Here is an 18,318-nt window from a genome sequence, read left to right as displayed (position 1 = left end):
TCAAATCACAGGTAAAACTATCTTCCTTTGGCCTTCCTTGGTCCCTTGGGATCTCTTTATGAACATGCCAATGTAGGGGTGGACTGGGACCTAAAATGTCCCTGGCATTTCTAACACACTGGCCCGTTTTTTCCCCTTGAGGCCCCTACACCTACCAATTTCTTTCCTTGAGGCCCCCATACCAGCCCATTTTTTTCCTTAAGGCCCCCATTATTAGGCAGACAATTATAATTTTGTGCTAAAAACCCAAGTTAGACAGGCCCACTGGACTAAAAATGTACCAGCCGAAATGCCAGATGGCCAATCCACTCCTGCTTGAATGGCAGAAAAGTGCTGAAATATTTCTGTATATAGCCAAAAGTAATATAGAAAAATAAATAAATGTATCTCCGTTTCCCTTTGCCTCTTAACCAAAGCTACCTAGTAAGATTGTGCTTATACACCAAAAAAACTAACTAATACAAATAATTGTGAGTAAAAGCACAGCTGTTTTCATAGTTGTGTTTCATACCATGGTTGGCGTTCAATGCATCTCTACAAAGTCAGGAATATGTGACCTTTTCATATTGCTGTGGCTTCATCCAAGGAAGGTCTCTAAAAATAGCTCCTCGCTCTAAACTAGATGTTTGATTTATTTGTGACCTACTTAGGATAGACACATAATAGCAACTTTACATTGCAGTTTGCTTATTTGATCTAACCTGATATCATAATGTGACAGTAGACTATGTAGAATATTCTCTAACCTCCTTAACAAAGCATGTATGTCAACATTTGTAATAAGGGAGGAAAATACAAAAAGGTCTTAATTTGAATATGACACTCATTGAAAATACCTTTCAGGCATATAGTGAAATGCTCAGGGGATCCAGTGGTAAAATGGAGTAGCAATGGAGGATGGGCATGTGGCCAGAGGGTGTGCAGGTTTAATTCCCAGGTGTAGACACTGCTGTTTTGCCCTTGAGAAAGGCACGGCTTCACTGAAAATAATCAGCTGTATAATTCTATGTCAAGTGGAAAATGTGGAGTTACTCTCAGATTGCAATTGCCATCACATAACCAGACACATATTGTAAATTATTGTTTGTATGCTCATCAGTTCAAGGCATTTTTGCCATCCAGTAAGAGGTAGACTGATACAGAGGACAGCACTGGCAACATGGAATGGAATGTCCGTAAATTAGTTTGCTGCTAAAAGATGGACTATTTTCACTTACTAAGAAGCCATTTTAGACAGTCCTATCGTACAGCTGACTGTTTAAACTGACGGTTCCAAATCCATATCCAATGAAAGGCAGCCACTGTGACTAGATATTTTCATTTAGATTATTCTTGGCTGTAGATTTCCCTTTCATTTTAGCTGGTTATCGATGCACAGCCAGATGACCTCAACAACTGGCTGAGGTGGTAGATGAATACTGTAATAAATGGTCTAATAGAAAACATAGTTTCTGAGCATTTTAACCATTTGTGTGGCAATCCTGTACCTGCTGGTGTCATACTGTGCCCTTTCAGTAAAGGTACTGTATGACATCGGCATCACATTCTTACATTCCCCTAAAAAGCCCCTTACTAGCTGCCTCGCTGTACCGATTTAGACTATCAAAAAAGTGTTGTTGATGTTAGAAAGGATAGTGTGTGAATTAGCTTTATCTATAATTCAGTAACTATTTAAAGTTGCTGTGGGAAGGAATAAAAACAATATAGCCTCTCACCATATCAGCATTGATTATGAAATGATTGCATATGTTTGGCCTCATAACTCAGTTATGAAACTGAATGGCTCCCACTTGGTTTTAGAATGTGGCGGTGAGTCTACTGGAAAGATATCAGAAGTTGTTGTTTTCCCTCAGAATGTGAGCCAGTGAGTTTAGTCAAAGCACAAACCTGTCCAAATATAAGCAGTGACCGCATTTGCAAAACACTCAGAGAGAGGGAGAGAGGAAGAGAGAGAGCTAAAGCAACATCACACAGGTGACTTATGGCCCTGATGTTAGCAGCTCTTTAGAGACGCTGAAAGCCATGGATGTGCCTCTGATGTCATTAGAGAACTCTCCTACTGGAAATTAGCCTTTGGTGCAGCCAACTCTGATGAATAATTTATGATACAATCTACAACTTAGATAACTGAAAGAGAATGCAGAGATATAATTTGTGTCTACAGCTTTCATTTAGTTTTAATTCATTGAGTGGTTTTGTGTCTATCCAAATTAATAAGGGGTTCTATCTGGGATAAGATAATATTCCAAAGAGCAATCATAAACCACATTACTCAAGAAGAGCACATAACTCGGTGTGTGTCTGAGCAAAGGAAAGAGTGGTGTTGTTTTGGATAGGAGTTTACGTGAGTAAAACTAAAGGATTTACTGCAGTGTGTCGTTCCAGCTTAGGGCCTGTGTAATTATAGGGTCTAAAATGTGTCATCAATTATTTATAAAACTGTAAGAATTAGCAATTTGCTTGTCATCCAATATTTAAAATGTTGCTTCAAAGGGAGCCATTGTGTCCCACTAATGCTTGGCTTTCAGGAAGATTGAACAATACCACGACATCGGCATTATAGAATCAATGACAGAATGTTTTAATGGGATTTTTATGGAACTAGAGGCACAATTATGGTTGCTTTTGTGTTTATCTGCTATGACAGTAAAGGCGAGCACTCCTCTCAAGGAGAGAGCTTATTGCTGAATATGCATAACCCACAATAGGAGAGAGAACAAGAGGACCCCCTCCCTCCTGAGTGCTCTCAGGGCTGTGAGAATGGAACAATAATAACTTAAGAAAGCTTCATTTAAACTACTCTCCAGAAACTACTCTGCCTTGAAATATCATAAATCAGCCATGGCTAGATGAGACAGGGGAAACGGCTATCGACTCACAGGAGAGAATAAGTCAATTTAATTAAGACTGTTGCACCATGAGAAATATTGTGTTTTTCTAGTCCATAAGGGCAGGTTTCCTCTAACCTTAAAGCAATTTTCTTGCAGTTTTGACTTGCCTCAGCAGAGGTTTGATTTTCCCACTAAAATAAAGTTGCAGGAGTTGATAATATGATTATATCTAGGTCACACACTTCTAGGAATGTATTTAGATGATTCTTTGAGATTCTCCGTCATTGCGTTCAGCTACCTTGACGTGGTCTGACTCTGATCTCTGATTAACACTTATCATTTCATGAAAAGCCAGACACATTCTGTGGGGATACAGAAAGCTTGTAAAAACCTCCAATAAAAAGCAGCTGCTCCTGGTGCAGCTGCTGCATGAGGCATGTGGACATGTGGATTGCTGCAACCTGGTCTCGGAGCATTTCGTATTATTCTGTATGTAAATACAAGACACTACATTTAGTATGATATGTAACATTTGGTATGGTATGTATTAATTTGTGGATGTCCATCACCCATTTCATATGATATTTTACGAATTACAATTCGTATTATATGTTATGAATTGGCAAACGCACAATATGTTACAAATTTGCAGGTGGCTAATATTAGCTAGGCTAGTGATTATGGTTAGGGGTTAAGGTTAGGGTTACATTTAGGAGTTAGGTTAAAGGGTTAAGGTTAGGGTTGGGGAAGGGTTAGCTAAAAGTGTTAAGGTTAGGGTTATGGGAATGGTTAGCTAACATGCTAAGTAGTTGCAAAGTGACTAAATCAAATCAAATGTATTCATATAGCCCTTCTTACATCAGCTGATATCTCAAAGTGCTGTACAGAAACCCAGCCTAAAACCCCAAACAGCAAGCAATGCAGGTGTAGAAGCACAGTGGCTAGGAAAAACTCCCAAGAAAGACCAAAACCTAGGGAGAAACTTAAAGAGGAACCAGGCTATGAGGGGTGGCCTGTCCTCTTCTGGCTGTGCCGGGTGGAGATTATAACAGAACATGGCCAAGATGTTCAAATGTACATAAATGACCAGCATGGTCAAATAATAATAATCACAGTAGTTGTCGAGGGTGCAACAAGTCAGCACCTCAGGAGTAAATGTCAGTTGGCTTTTCATAGCCGATCATTGAGAGTATCTCTACCGCTCCTGCTGTCTCTAGAGAGTTGAAAACAGCAGGTCTGGGACAGGTAGCATGTCCTGTGAACAGGTCAGGGTTCCATAGCCGCAGGCAGAACAGTTGAAACTGGAGTAGCTGCACGGTCAGGTGGACTGGACAACAAGGAGTCATCATGCCAGGTAGTCCTGAGACATGGTTCTAGAGCTCAGGTCATTCGAGAGAGATAAAGAAAGAAAGAGAGAATTAGAGAGAGCATGCTTAAATTCACACAGGACACCGGATAAGACAGGAGAAGTACTCTAGATATAACAGACTGATCCTAGCCCCCCGACACATAAACTACTGCAGCATAAATACTGGAGGCTGAGACAGGAGGGGTCAGGAGACACTGTGGCCCCATCCGATGACACCCCCGGACAGGGCCAAACAGGCAGGATATAACCCCACCCACTTTGCCAAAGCACAGCCCCCACACCACTAGATGGATATCTTCAACCACCAACTTACCATCCTGAGACAAGGCCGAGTATAGCCCACAAAGATATCCGCCACGGCACAACCCAAGGGGGGGCGCCAACCCAGACAGGAAGATCACGTCAGTGACTCAACCCACTCAAGTGATGCACCGCTCCTAGGGACGGCATGGAAGAGCACCAGTAAGCCAGTGACTCAGCCCCTGTAATAGGTTTAGAGGCAGAGAATCCCAGTGGAGAGAGGGGAACCAGCCAGGCAGAGACAGCGAGGGCGGTTTGTTGCTCTAGAGGCTTTCCGTTCACCTTCACACTCTAAAGTTGTTGAAAAGTTGCTAATTAGCTAAAATGCTAAAGTTGGCCATGGTTAGATTCAAACTTGCAACCTTTGGGTTGCTAGATGTTTGCGTAAACACCCACCCACCCATCCACCCCACTTTAGTTTTTGCCTTAAGTAACCATCTGTCTTGAGTAACAACACCAAACGTAACATAGTCCCTAGCTGTGTGTTGCCGCTTTCCATGTTGTCTGTTGTCTGTAGCTTGTGAGGTGTGGAAACACTTTGTTGCTTTTATGAATTTTGTCTTGCTGCTTTTTATTTTATGTTGCTCTGTCTGTATGCTGCGTCTTGCTTGTCCTATGTTGCTCTGTCTGTATGCTATGTCTTGCTTGTCCTATGTTGCTATGTCTTGCTTGTTCTATGCTGCTATTGTCTATATTGTAATTGTTTTTAATAACCTGCCCAGGGACTGCGGTTGAAAATTAGCCGGCTGGCTAAAACCGGCACTTTTACTGAAACGTTGATTAATGTGCACTGTCCCTGTAAAAATAAAAAATAAACTCAAACTCAAACTCAACATATCATACTAATTTGAATGTCCCGTATTTACCTTTACTATGTTACGTCTGGTCTACGAGACCAGGCTGGTAGATCGCATGACCCTCGTGAATTTCATATGCAGTACATAGGCAACAGTACTGTATGATTTCTATGGGAAAGGGGTAAAGCTGATGGAATGTCAGACAAGGCCATGTGAGCATGGACAGCACTTTTCTCCACCACAAAAAAAGCAGCACAAACAATGCCACGTATAGCATAGTGCTGACCAACGTCGATTTAAAAGTTTAACACTTAAAATAAACTAATCGGTGCCTTCAAACCTGTCATGCATACAGAAACTGATCATACAGACTAAGTTACATCAGTTTATGTTTGTATCAAACCCATAATGCGGTTTCGTAGCCTCATGTCCCAGAATGTGCACTATAATCGTCAGTGGATTAGATTGCACATTAGCTAGTTAGAGAATCATCCACTCAACATGGCTTAATCTTTACCTAACACTATTTATTTATGAGACCAAGGGCTAAGAAACAATCAAGGTACATCAAGTTATTTTTTCTGATCACATTAACACTCTCCTTATTAACAGACTTGCCCTGACATGAATATCTCTCAGATATATAGTCATTCTGTTACGGTGCGTGAATGAGGACCCAAAAGCGAATCAACTTAAACAGAGCTTCTTTAATTACCAAACATAGGTAGGCTCAGATGGACCGGCAGATTCCGACAGGACAGGACAAGGTTACAGCAAACATGACGACAGTCTGGTTCAGGCATGAATGACACAAACAAACAAGAATCCGACAAGGACAGGAGCAGAAACAGAGAGAGATATAGGGACCTAATCAGAGGGAAAAAAGGGAACAGGTGGGGAACGGGGTGAATGGGTAGTTAGAGGAGACAAGGGACAGCTGGGGGAAAGCGGGGGAGAAAAGGTAACCTAACACGACCAGCAGAGGGAGACAGGGTGAAGGGAAAGGACAGAGACAAGACAACATGACAGTACCCCCCCACTCACCGAGCGCCTCCTGGCGCACTCGAGGAGGAAACCTGGCGGCAACGGAGGAAATCATCAATCAGCGCACGGTCCAGCACGTCCCGAGAGGGAACCCAACTCCTCTCCTCAGGACCGTACCCCTCCCAGTCAACTAGGTACTGATGACCACGGCCCCGAGGACGCATGTCCAAGATTTTACGGACCCTGTAGATAGGTGCGCCCTCGACAAGGATGGGGGGGGGGGGGGGGGGGGGAAGACGAGCGGGGGCGCGAAGAACGGGCTTAACACAGGAGACATGGAAGACCGGGTGGACGCGACGAAGATATCGCGGAAGAAGAAGTCGCACTGCGACAGGATTAATGACCTGAGAGATACGGAATGGACCAATGAACCGCGGGGTCAACTTGCGAGAAGCCGTCTTAAGGGGAAGGTTCTGAGTGGAGAGCCAAACTCTCTGACCGCGACAATATCTAGGGCTCTTAGTTCTACGCTTATTAGCAGCTCTCACAGTCTGCGCCCTATAACGGCAAAGTGCAGGCCTGACCCTCTTCCAGGTGCGCTCGCAACGTTGGACAAAAGCCTGAGCGGAGGGGACGCTGGACTCGGCGAACTGAGATGAGAACAACGGAGGCTGGTACCCGAGGCTACTCTGAAAAGGAGATAGCCCGGTCGCAGACGAAGGAAGCGAGTTGTGGGCGTATTCTGCCCAGGGGAGCTGTTCTGACCAAGACGCAGGGTTGCGAAAAGAAAGACTGCGTAAGATGCGACCAATAGTCTGATTGGCCCGTTCTGCTTGACCGTTAGACTGGGGGTGAAAGCCGGAAGAGAGACTGACGGAAGCCCCAATCAAACGGCAAAACTCCCTCCAAAATTGAGACGTGAATTGCGGACCTCTGTCCGAAACGACGTCTGACGGAAGGCCATGAATTCTGAAAACATTCTCGATGATGATTTGTGCCGTCTCTTTAGCAGAAGGAAGCTTAGCAAGGGGAATGAAATGAGCCGCCTTAGAGAACCTATCGACAACCGTAAGAATAACAGTCTTCCCCGCTGACGAAGGCAGTCCGGTGACAAAATCTAAGGCGATGTGAGACCACGGTCGAGAGGGAATAGGAAGCGGCCTGAGACGGCCGGCAGGAGGAGAGTTACCGGACTTAGTCTGCGCGCAGACCGAACAAGCAGCCACGAAACGACGCGTGTCATGCTCCCGGGTGGGCCACCAGAAACGCTGGCGAATGGAAGCAAGCGTACCCCGAACGCCAGGGTGGCCGGCTAACTTGGCAGAGTGAGCCCACTGAAGAACGGCCAGACGAGTAGGAACGGGAACGAAAAGAAGGTTCCTAGGACAAGCGCGCGGCGACGGAGTTTGAGTGAGTGCTTGCTTTACCTGCCTCTCAATTCCCCAGACAGTCAACCCGACAACACGCCCCTCAGGGAGAATCCCCTCGGGGTCAGTGGAGGCTACTGAAGAACTGAAGAGACGAGACAAAGCATCAGGCTTGGTGTTCTTAGAGCCCGGACGATAAGAAATCACGAACTCGAAACGAGCGAAAAACAGCGCCCAACGCGCCTGACGTGCATTAAGTCGTTTGGCAGAACGGATGTACTCAAGGTTCCTATGGTCAGTCCAAACGACAAAAGGAACGGTCGCCCCCTCCAACCACTGTCGCCATTCGCCTAGGGCTAACCGGATGGCGAGCAGTTCGCGGTTACCCACATCATAGTTACGTTCCGACGGCGACAGGCGATGAGAAAAATACGCGCATGGGTGGACCTTGTCGTCAGAGAGGGAGCGCTGAGAAAGGATGGCTCCCACTCCCACCTCTGACGCGTCAACCTCGACAACGAACTGTCTAGAGACGTCAGGTGTAACAAGGATAGGAGCGGATGTAAAACGATTCTTGAGGAGATCAAAAGCTCCCTGGGCGGAAACGGACCACTTAAAGCACGTCTTGACAGAAGTAAGGGCTGTGAGAGGAGCTGCCACCTGACCGAAATTACGGATGAAACGACGATAGAAGTTCGCGAAGCCGAGAAAGCGCTGCAGCTCGACGCGTGACTTAGGGACGGGCCAATCAATGACAGCTTGGACCTTAGCGGGATCCATCTTAATGCCTTCAGCGGAAATAACAGAACCGAGAAATGTGACGGAGGAGGCATGAAAAGTGCACTTCTCAGCCTTCACAAAAAGACAATTCTCTAAAAGGCGCTGGAGGACACGTCGAACGTGCTGAACATGAATCTGGAGTGACGGTGAAAAAATCAGGATATCGTCAAGGTAAACGAAAACAAAGATGTTCAGCATGTCTCTCAGGACATCATTGACTAATGCCTGAAAGACAGCTGGAGCGTTAGCGAGGCCGAAAGGAAGAACCCGGTATTCAAAGTGCCCTAACGGAGTGTTAAACGCCGTCTTCCACTCGTCCCCCTCCCTGATGCGCACGAGATGGTAAGCGTTACGAAGGTCCAACTTAGTGAAAAACCTGGCTCCCTGCAGGATCTCGAAGGCTGAAGACATAAGAGGAAGCGGATAACGATTCTTCACTGTTATGTCATTCAGCCCTCGATAATCTATGCAGGGGCGCAGAGACCCGTCCTTCTTCTTGACAAAAAAAAACCCCGCTCCGGCGGGAGAGGAGGAGGGGACTATGGTACCGGCGTCAAGAGCTACAGACAAATAATCTTCGAGAGCCTTACGTTCGGGAGCCGACAGAGAGTATAGTCTACCCCGGGGGGGGGTGGTTCCCGGAAGGAGATCAATACTACAATCATACGACCGGTGTGGAGGAAGAGAGGTGGCCCTGGACCGACTGAACACCGTGCGCAGATCGTGATATTCCTCCGGCACCCCTGTCAAATCACCAGGCTCCTCCTGTGAAGAAGAGACAGAGGAAACAGGAGGGATAGCAGACATTAAACATTTCACATGACAAGAGACGTTCCAGGAGAGGATAGAATTACTAGACCAATTAATGGAAGGATTATGACAAACTAGCCAGGGATGGCCCAAAACAACAGGTGTAAAAGGTGAACGAAAAATTAAAAAAGAAATGGTTTCACTATGATTACCAGAAACAGTGAGGGTTAAAGGTAGCGTCTCACGCTGAATCCTGGGGAGAGGACTACCATCCAGGGCGAACAAGGCCGTGGGCTCCTTTAACTGTCTGAGAGGAATGTCATGTTCCCGAGCCCAGGTCTCGTCCATAAAACAGCCCTCCGCCCCAGAGTCTATTAAGGCACTGCAGGAAGCTGACGAACCGGTCCAGCGTAGATGGACCGACAAGGTAGTGCAGGATCTTGAAGGAGAGACAGGAGTAGTAGCGCTCACCAGTAGCCCTCCGCTTACTGATGAGCTCTGGCTTTTACTGGACATGAAGTGACAAAATGACCAGCAGAACCGCAATAGAGACAGAGGCGGTTGGTGATTCTCCGTTCCCTCTCCTTAGTCGAGATGCGGATACCTCCCAGCTGCATAGGCTCAGCACCCGAGCCGGCAGAGGAAGATGGTAGTGATGCGGAGAGGGGGGCAACGGAGAACGCGAGCTCCTTTCCACGAGCTCGGTGACGAAGATCAACCCGTCGCTCAATGCGAATAGCGAGTTCAATCAAGGAATCCACGCTGGAAGGAACCTCCCGGGAGAGAATCTCATCCTTTACCTCTGCGCGGAGACCCTCCAGAAAACGAGCGAGCAAGGCCGGCTCGTTCCAGCCACTGGAGGCAGCAAGAGTGCGAAACTCAATAGAGTAGTCTGTTATGGATCGATTACCTTGACATAGGGAAGACAGGGCCCTGGAAGCCTCCTCCCCAAAAACAGATCGATCAAAAACCCGTATCATCTCCTCCTTAAAGTCCTGATACTGGTTAGTACACTCAGCCCTTGCCTCCCAGATTGCCGTGCCCCACTCACGAGCCCGTCCAGTAAGGAGAGATATGACGTAGGCGACACGAGCAGTGCTCCTGGAGTAAGTGTTGGGCTGGAGAGAAAACACAATATCACACTGGGTGAGGAACGAGCGGCATTCAGTGGGCTCCCCAGAGTAACACGGCGGGTTATTGATTCTGGGCTCCGGAGATTCGAAAGCCCTGGAAGTGGCCGGTGGATCGAGGCGGAGATGGTGAACCTGTTCTGTGAGGTTGGAGACTTGGGTGGCCAGGGTCTCAACGGCATGTCGAGCAGCAGACAATTCCTGCTCGTGTCTGCCTAGCATCGCTCCCTGGATCTCGACGGCTGAGTGGAGAGGATCCGAAGTCGCTGGGTCCATTCTTGGTCGGATTCTTCTGTTACGGTGCGTGAATGAGGACCCAAAAGCGAATCAACTTAAACAGAGCTTCTTTAATTACCAAACATAGGTAGGCTCAGATGGACCGGCAGATTCCGACAGGACAGGACAAGGTTACAGCAAACATGACGACAGTCTGGTTCAGGCATGAATGACACAAACAAACAAGAATCCGACAAGGACAGGAGCAGAAACAGAGAGAGATATAGGGACCTAATCAGAGGGAAAAAAGGGAACAGGTGGGGAACGGGGTGAATGGGTAGTTAGAGGAGACAAGGGACAGCTGGGGGAAAGCGGGGGAGAAAAGGTAACCTAACACGACCAGCAGAGGGAGACAGGGTGAAGGGAAAGGACAGAGACAAGACAACATGACACATTCTATCAGTTGAATATCTCAGTCTGAGTTTCAATCTCTGTGTTTATTTCAATTTCAAATCTCACATGGATGTAGCGTCTTTTCTCAGACGAGTACAGTATCTCAAATGAGTTCAGTGTATCCTTAAAGCACCACATGTCTTCAAGACCTTTTGACAGACTTGCAGAACATAACAGGCATTCAGACCATGGCTCATGTGATTCAGTGTAAGCTGTTGGGTGGTGGTTTAAAAATAAAGAATAAGAGGAAGCTCTCTGTCATTTATCTTCACCTTGCAGGCCCTTACATCAGTTTGCCTTCCGTATGTGTAATTGTGAGCCCACGACCCCTGCGCTGGTGTGCCGGTGTGTAACAATGCTTTCAAGTTTCCTCCCTGATTAGACATTTCCCCGCTTGTGTTGAGGTTGGGCATGGTCCAACATGGGCAAAAGCCATCCAACAATTCAGACGTAAAATAGAACATTTTGGAATACAGTTGAAGTCAGAAGTTTACATCCACTTAGGTTGGAGTCATTAAAACTCATTTTTCAACCGCTTCACAAATTTCTTGTTAACAAACTGTAGTTTTAGCAAGTCGGTTAGGACATCTACTTCGTGCATGACACAAGTAATATTTACAACAATTGTTTACAGACAGATCATTTCAATTAAAATTCACTGTATCACAATTCCAGTGGGTCAGAAGTTTATATACACTAAATTGACTGTGCACTTAAACAGCTTGGAAAATTCCAGGAAATGATGGCATGGCTTTAGAAGTTTTTGATAGGCTAATTGACATAATTTGAGTCAATTCAAGGTGTACATGTGGATGTATTTCAAGGTCTACCTTCAAACTCAGTGCCTCTTTTCTTGACATCATGGGAAAATCAAAAGAAATCAGCCAAGACCTCCACAAGTCTGGTTCAATGTGTAGACCTCCACAAGTCTGGTTCATCCTTGCGACCAATTTCCAAATGCCTGAAGATACCACGTTCATCTGTATAAACAAGAGTATGCAAGTATAAACACCATGGGACCATGCAGCCGTCATACCGCTCAGGAAGGAGACGCGTTCTGTCTCCTAGAGACGTATTTTGCTAAGAAAAGTGCAAATCAATCCCAGAACAACAGCAAAGGACCTTGTGAAGATGCTGGAGGAAACAGGTACAAAAGTATCTATTTCCACAGTAAAACAAGTCCTATATCGACATAACCTGAAAGGCGGCTCAGCAAGGAAGAAGCCACTGCTCCAAAACCGACATAAAAAGCCAGCCTACGGTTTGCAACTGCACATGGGGACGAAAATTGCACTTTTTGGCAATGTCCTCTGGTCTGATGAAACAAAAATAGAACTGTTTGGCCATAATGACCATTGTTATGTTTGGAGGAAAAAGGGGGAGGCTTGCAAGCCGAAGAACACCATCCCAACGTGAAGCACGGGGGAGGCAGCATCATGTTGTGGGGGTGCTTTACCGCAGGAGGGACTGGTGCAGTTCACAAAATAGATGGCTTCATGAGGTAGGACAATTATATGGATATATTGAAGCAACATCTCAAGACATCAGTCAAGTTAAAGCTTTGTCACAAATGGGTCTTCCAAATGGACAATGACCCCAAGCATACTTCCCAAGTTGTGGCGAAATGGCTTAAGGACAACAAAGTCAAAGTTTTGGACTGGCCATCACAAAGCCCTGACCTCAATCTCATAAAAAAATTGTGGGCAGAACTGAAAAAGTGTGTGTGAGCAGGGAGGCCTACAAACCTGACTCCGTTACACCAGCTCTGTCAGGAGGAATGGACAAAATTCACCCAACTTATTGTGGGAAACTTGTGGAAGGCTACCTGAAACATTTGATCCAAGTTAAACAATTTAAAGGCAATGCTACCAAATACTAATTGAGTGTATGTAAACTTCTGGCCCACTGAAAATGTGATGAAAGAAATAAAAGCTGAAATAAATTATTCTCTCTGCTATTATTCTGACATTTCACATTCTTAAAATAAAGTGGTGATCCTAACTGACCTAAGACAGGGAATATTTACTCTGATTAAATGTCAGGACTTGTGGAAAACTGAGTTTAAATGAATTTGGCTAAGGTGTATGTAAACTTCCGACTTCAACTGTACATTTAAAGAGATAACTTTTGGGAAAGGGCTAAACCATTGAGCAAGAAGACATGAGTCGTAAGAGACTGTGTGTAATTAACATGTTTATTCTCTGTGATGTGTTGTTTATTTAATCTGCTACCCAGTAATTATCCCTGGAAATGTATAGTCCATTGAGGCCATTGTCAAGGCAGTGGATCCCATGAAGAATGACTTATTCATAGTTTGGGTGGAAAAACATCAGAGCGCGAGAGCCTTTTGTGTTTAGTGTTAGTTTATTGGTTTTATTCGATTCAATCAGAAGTATGTGTTCCCTGATTGAAATTAATTTTTTTTACACAAGAGTCCTCACATAATACATTTAAAAAAATCGGTCTTTGGTGAAAACTTTGTGTCTGAAAGGTGTACGTCTCAGCACTTCAGACTTTGTTTAATGATGGGGAACAGGTCACCTAGTATTAATAGACTTTGAAAAATTGAAATCACTACCTTTCTCAGGACACCTCTCTGGACTGTGAGGAGGACAGCTTTTGGACGAAGGGTGACACAGGGGTATTCTTGGTTAATGGACAAATTTCACACCTCCACCTCTAAGATCCATTTAGAGTTTAACCCCTTTCCTCTGAGATTTTTTTGTTGTTGAGAACATGAATATGAGTCCCCAAAAGTCCCAGCAGTGAACGCCCTGAAAAACATCATTCAGAAGGGAGTGCTGAGCACCTTAGCACCCTCTCTACATGAATGACTCTTTCTTCCTCTTTCTCTATCACTCTCTTTGTCACTTCAGTCCCACTGCTTCTCACTGGAAAGACAGGAGACAGACAGAAGTGAGCTGATGCTGCTGCTATTGGGGAGTTTGAGATGCGTTTCTCATATAGTTGATGGACTGATAGAAAGCACACATAAAATACAAAAAGTACAATAAAACAAGTATGACGTAAACTGTGACTATTTCACCTAACTACACTGTTCCCAACTCCTTCAGTACCCCAAACAGTACACATTTTTATTGTATCCCCAGACAAGCACACCTGATTCCACTTTTCAGCTAATCATCAAGCCCTTGATGAGTTGAATGAAGCATGTTTGTCCAGGGCTACAACGGAAATGTGTACCGTTGGGGGTACTTGAGGACCGAAGTTAGGAACACTGGCCTAATAGACTGATGCATCTCCGTCAACCTAAGACGATACAGACCCGACTCCACGAAGTACAGAATTAGTTCAGCTGGAGCATCAGTCATGTCAGCTCACGCAGAGAGGGGGACCCTCTACCACGTTGCTCTGGATGTTATATTCCCTGACTTATTTCAGATCTTGTCCTGGGATCATGCCTCCTTTTTGAAGTTGAGCATGCATTTCCCCTGGGCATGCAGCGGGAGCGCAGCCACAAGCAAATCATTCTTTTTCACTGTGAAATGGGGACTCGGGAGAGAATTAGGATCTTTGTTGTCAGCCCAAGCGGTGGCTGATGGTGATGTGGGACGATGGGGGTCCAGTACAGTTTCCAGCCCTTATGTTGATAGATGAGGTTTCACTGTCAAGTCATCATAGTTATGTATTAGCTCTACAATACAGCATGAAGTGAAAAGGGACTAGACACTGAACACTGGTGTAAAGAACTTTCCTCAACAAAACAGTATTTGATTTAACGATTAAAAAGTCCATTAGCACTGACATACGGATGTTCAAACAACTAATTAGGTGAAATGTTGCGCTAAATTGGAGTCCCCTGACAGAATTGTTATTGCTCTGCTTTCAATGACTGCCGATTTACACTCTGAGAATTGAAATCAAGGCTCTTAGGCCAGCATGTATTCATTGCTCTTAGCAATTCACTGTGCACAAAAAGTTACCAACCTCTATATTGATTTAACGTTGGCAGTCAACACCTCCAATATAGCATGAACAAATCTGAGAGAAATTGCATTGTAGAAATGTTTATGCACAATCATTGAACTCTGGCCTCATTTTGTAACCATGAGCGTGAGTTGATGGAGTTGGATAAGCATAGTTCAGGAACAGTCGTCAAGAAAGATTTGTTGGAAGCAGCTGATAGATATTTTGAATGAAAACAAAAACATACAATGTGATGAATACAGGGTCAAACACTGAGAATGCTAAACAAGCAGACAGGGGATATAGCAATATTGAAAGTTTATTTTTTCTGGGTTCTCACTGGGTTATTATTACTGCAATTAGTTACTGTTAGCAATGAACTACAGCATATTTTTATTTGATCGAAGAGGTGACTATGTGTACTTTTCAAGTTTGATTCCCACTAGAAGCAATTGCCTATTTGCCCCATGTTTACTTATTTTTCTTTATTTTATTTAACCTTTATTTAACCAGGTAGGCCAGTTGAGAACAAGTTCTCAATTACAACTGCGACCTGGCCAAGATAAAGCAAAGCAGTGTGACAAAAAAACAGAGAGTTACACATAAACAAACATACAGTCAATAACACAACAGAAAAATGTATGTACAGTGTGTGCAAATGTAGAAGAGTAGGGAGGTAAGGCAATAAATAAGCCATAGAGGCAAAATCATTACAATTTAGCATTAATACTGGAGTGATAGATATGCAGATTTTTAATTAAAAAAATAAATATATATTTAACCTTTATTTAACCAGGTAGGCAAGTTGAGAACAAGTTCTCACTTACAATTGCGACCTGGCCAAGATAAAGCAAAGCAGTTCGACACATACAACAACACAGAGTTACACATGGAGTAAAATAAACATACATTCAATAATACAGTAGAAACAAGTCTATATACGATGTGAGCAAATGAGGTGAGAAGGGAGGTAAAGGCAAAAAAAAGGCCATGGTGGCAAAGTAAATACAATATAGCAAGTAAAACACTGGAATGGTAGATTTGCAGTGGAAGAATGTGCAAAGTAGAAATAAAAATAATGGGGTGCAAAGGAGCAAAATAAATAAATAAATAAAATAAAATAAATACAGTAGGGAAAGGGGTAGTTTTTTGGGCTAAATTATAGATGGGCTATGTACAGGTACAGTAATCTGTGAGCTGCTCTGACAACTGGTGCTTAAAGCTAGTGAGGGAGATAAGTGTTTCCAGTTTCAGAGATGTTTGTAGTTCGTTCCAGTCATTGGCAGCAGAGAACTGGAAAGAGAGGCAGCCAAAGAAAGAATTGGTTTTGGGGGTGACCAGAGAGATATACCTGCTGGAGCGCGTGCTACAGGTGGGTGATGCTATGGTGACCAGCGAGCTGAGATAAGGGGGGACTTTACCTAGCAGGGTCTTGTAGATGACATGGAGCCAGTGGGTTCGGTGACGAGTATGAAGCGAGGGCCAGCCAACGAGAGTGTACAGGTCGCAATGGTGGGTAGTATGTGGGGCTTTGGTGACAAAACGTATGGCACTGTGATAGACTGCATCCAATTTGTTGAGTAGGGTATTGGAGTCTATTTTGTAAATGACATCGCCGAAGTCGAGGATTGGTAGGATGGTCAGTTTTACAAGGGTATGTTTGGCAGCATGAGTGAAGGATGCTTTGTTGCGAAATAGGAAGCCAATTCTAGATTTCAATTTGGATTGGAGATGTTTGATGTGGGTCTGGAGTTTACAGTCTAACCAGACACCTAGGTATTTATAGTTGTCCACGTATTCTAAGTCAGAGCCGTCCAGAGTAGTGATGCTGGACAGGCAGGCAGGTGCAGGCAGTGATCAGTTGAAGAGCATGCATTTAGTTTTACGACGGAAGGAGAATTGTATGGCATTGAAGCATGCCTGGAGGGTTGTTAACACAGTGTCCAAAGAAGGGTCAGAAGTATACAGAATGGTGTCGTCTGCGTAGAGGTGGATCAGAGACTCACCAGCAGCAAAAGCGACATCATTAATGTATACAGAGAAGAGAGTCGGTCCAAGAATTGAACCCTGTGGCACCCCCATAGAGACTGCCAGAGGTCCGGACAACAGACCCTCCGATTTGACACACTAAACAGCATGAGTGAAGGAGGCTTTGTTGTGAAATAGGAAGCCGATTCTAGATTTAATTTTGGATTGGAGATGCTTAATGTGAGTCTGGAAGGAGAGTTTACAGTCTAACCAGAAACCTAGGTATTTGTAGTTGTAGTGATTAGTATTTTGTGAGGGTTAAGTGTGAATGGCAGAGTGATTGACAGAGGAGGGTTGAAAGTCCAGAGTAGGGGACTGAGAACTGGAAAGTTAAGGATGTTGACTTTACAGTGCATGAGTGGAGACTGAAGTGTTTAACTGGTGGCAAGGGACAATGGAGATGGAATGACTCTTTAGTTCAGTGATCATATGTATTTGTATGACAGACTATAAGGAGGAGGTGAGAGCCCTGGCGGAGTGGAGCCAGGAAAATAACATCTCCCTCAATGTCAACAAAACAAAATAGCTGATCGTGGACTACAGAAGACAGCAGAGCGAGCACGCCCCCAATCAACATCGACGATGCCGAGGTGGAGAGTGTCAAAAGCTTCAAGTTCCTCAGCGTGCACATCACTGATGACCTGAAATGGCCCCTTCACACAAACAGTGTGGTGAAGAAGGCTCAACAGTGCCTCTTCAACCTCAGGAGGCTGAAGAAATTTGGCTTGGTCCGTAAGACCTTCACAAACTTCTACAGATTAACCATTGAGAGCATCCTGTTGGGCTGTATCGCCGCCTGGTACGGCAATTGCACCGTCCGCAACCGCAGGGCTCTCCAGAGGGTGGTGCGGTCAGCCCAACGCATCACCGGGGCCACACTGCCTGCCCTCCAGGACATCTGCAGCAGCCAGTGTCACAGGAAGGCCAAGAAGATAATCAAAGACCTCAGTCACCTTAGCCACGGCCTGTTCACCCCGCTACCATCTAGAAGGCGGAGACAGTACAGGTGCATCAAAGCTGGGACCGAGAGACTGAGAAACAGCTTCTATCTCCATGCCATCAGACTGTTCTTAAAAAGGCACTACTAGCCAGCCTCTGCTCAGTACCCTGCCCTGAACCTTAGTCACTGTTACTAGCCAGCTACCACCCGATACTCTACCCTGCACTTTAGAGACTGATGCCTTATGTACATAGAGTCATTGAACATTGGTAACTTTAATAATGTTTAGTACTGTTTTACTCACTTTATATGTATATACTGTATTCTAGTCATGGTTCATCCTATATAACAACTGATGTACACACTTTTCTATTCCTATACTGTCTTTACACACCATTATATATGTGTATGTACACTCAGCGGCCTGTTTATTAGGTACACCCATC

This window comes from Oncorhynchus clarkii, chromosome 12, assembly GCF_045791955.1.
Source record: "Oncorhynchus clarkii lewisi isolate Uvic-CL-2024 chromosome 12, UVic_Ocla_1.0, whole genome shotgun sequence".
Classification (NCBI taxonomy): domain Eukaryota; kingdom Metazoa; phylum Chordata; class Actinopteri; order Salmoniformes; family Salmonidae; genus Oncorhynchus; species Oncorhynchus clarkii.
This window is presented reverse-complemented; position numbering follows the sequence as displayed.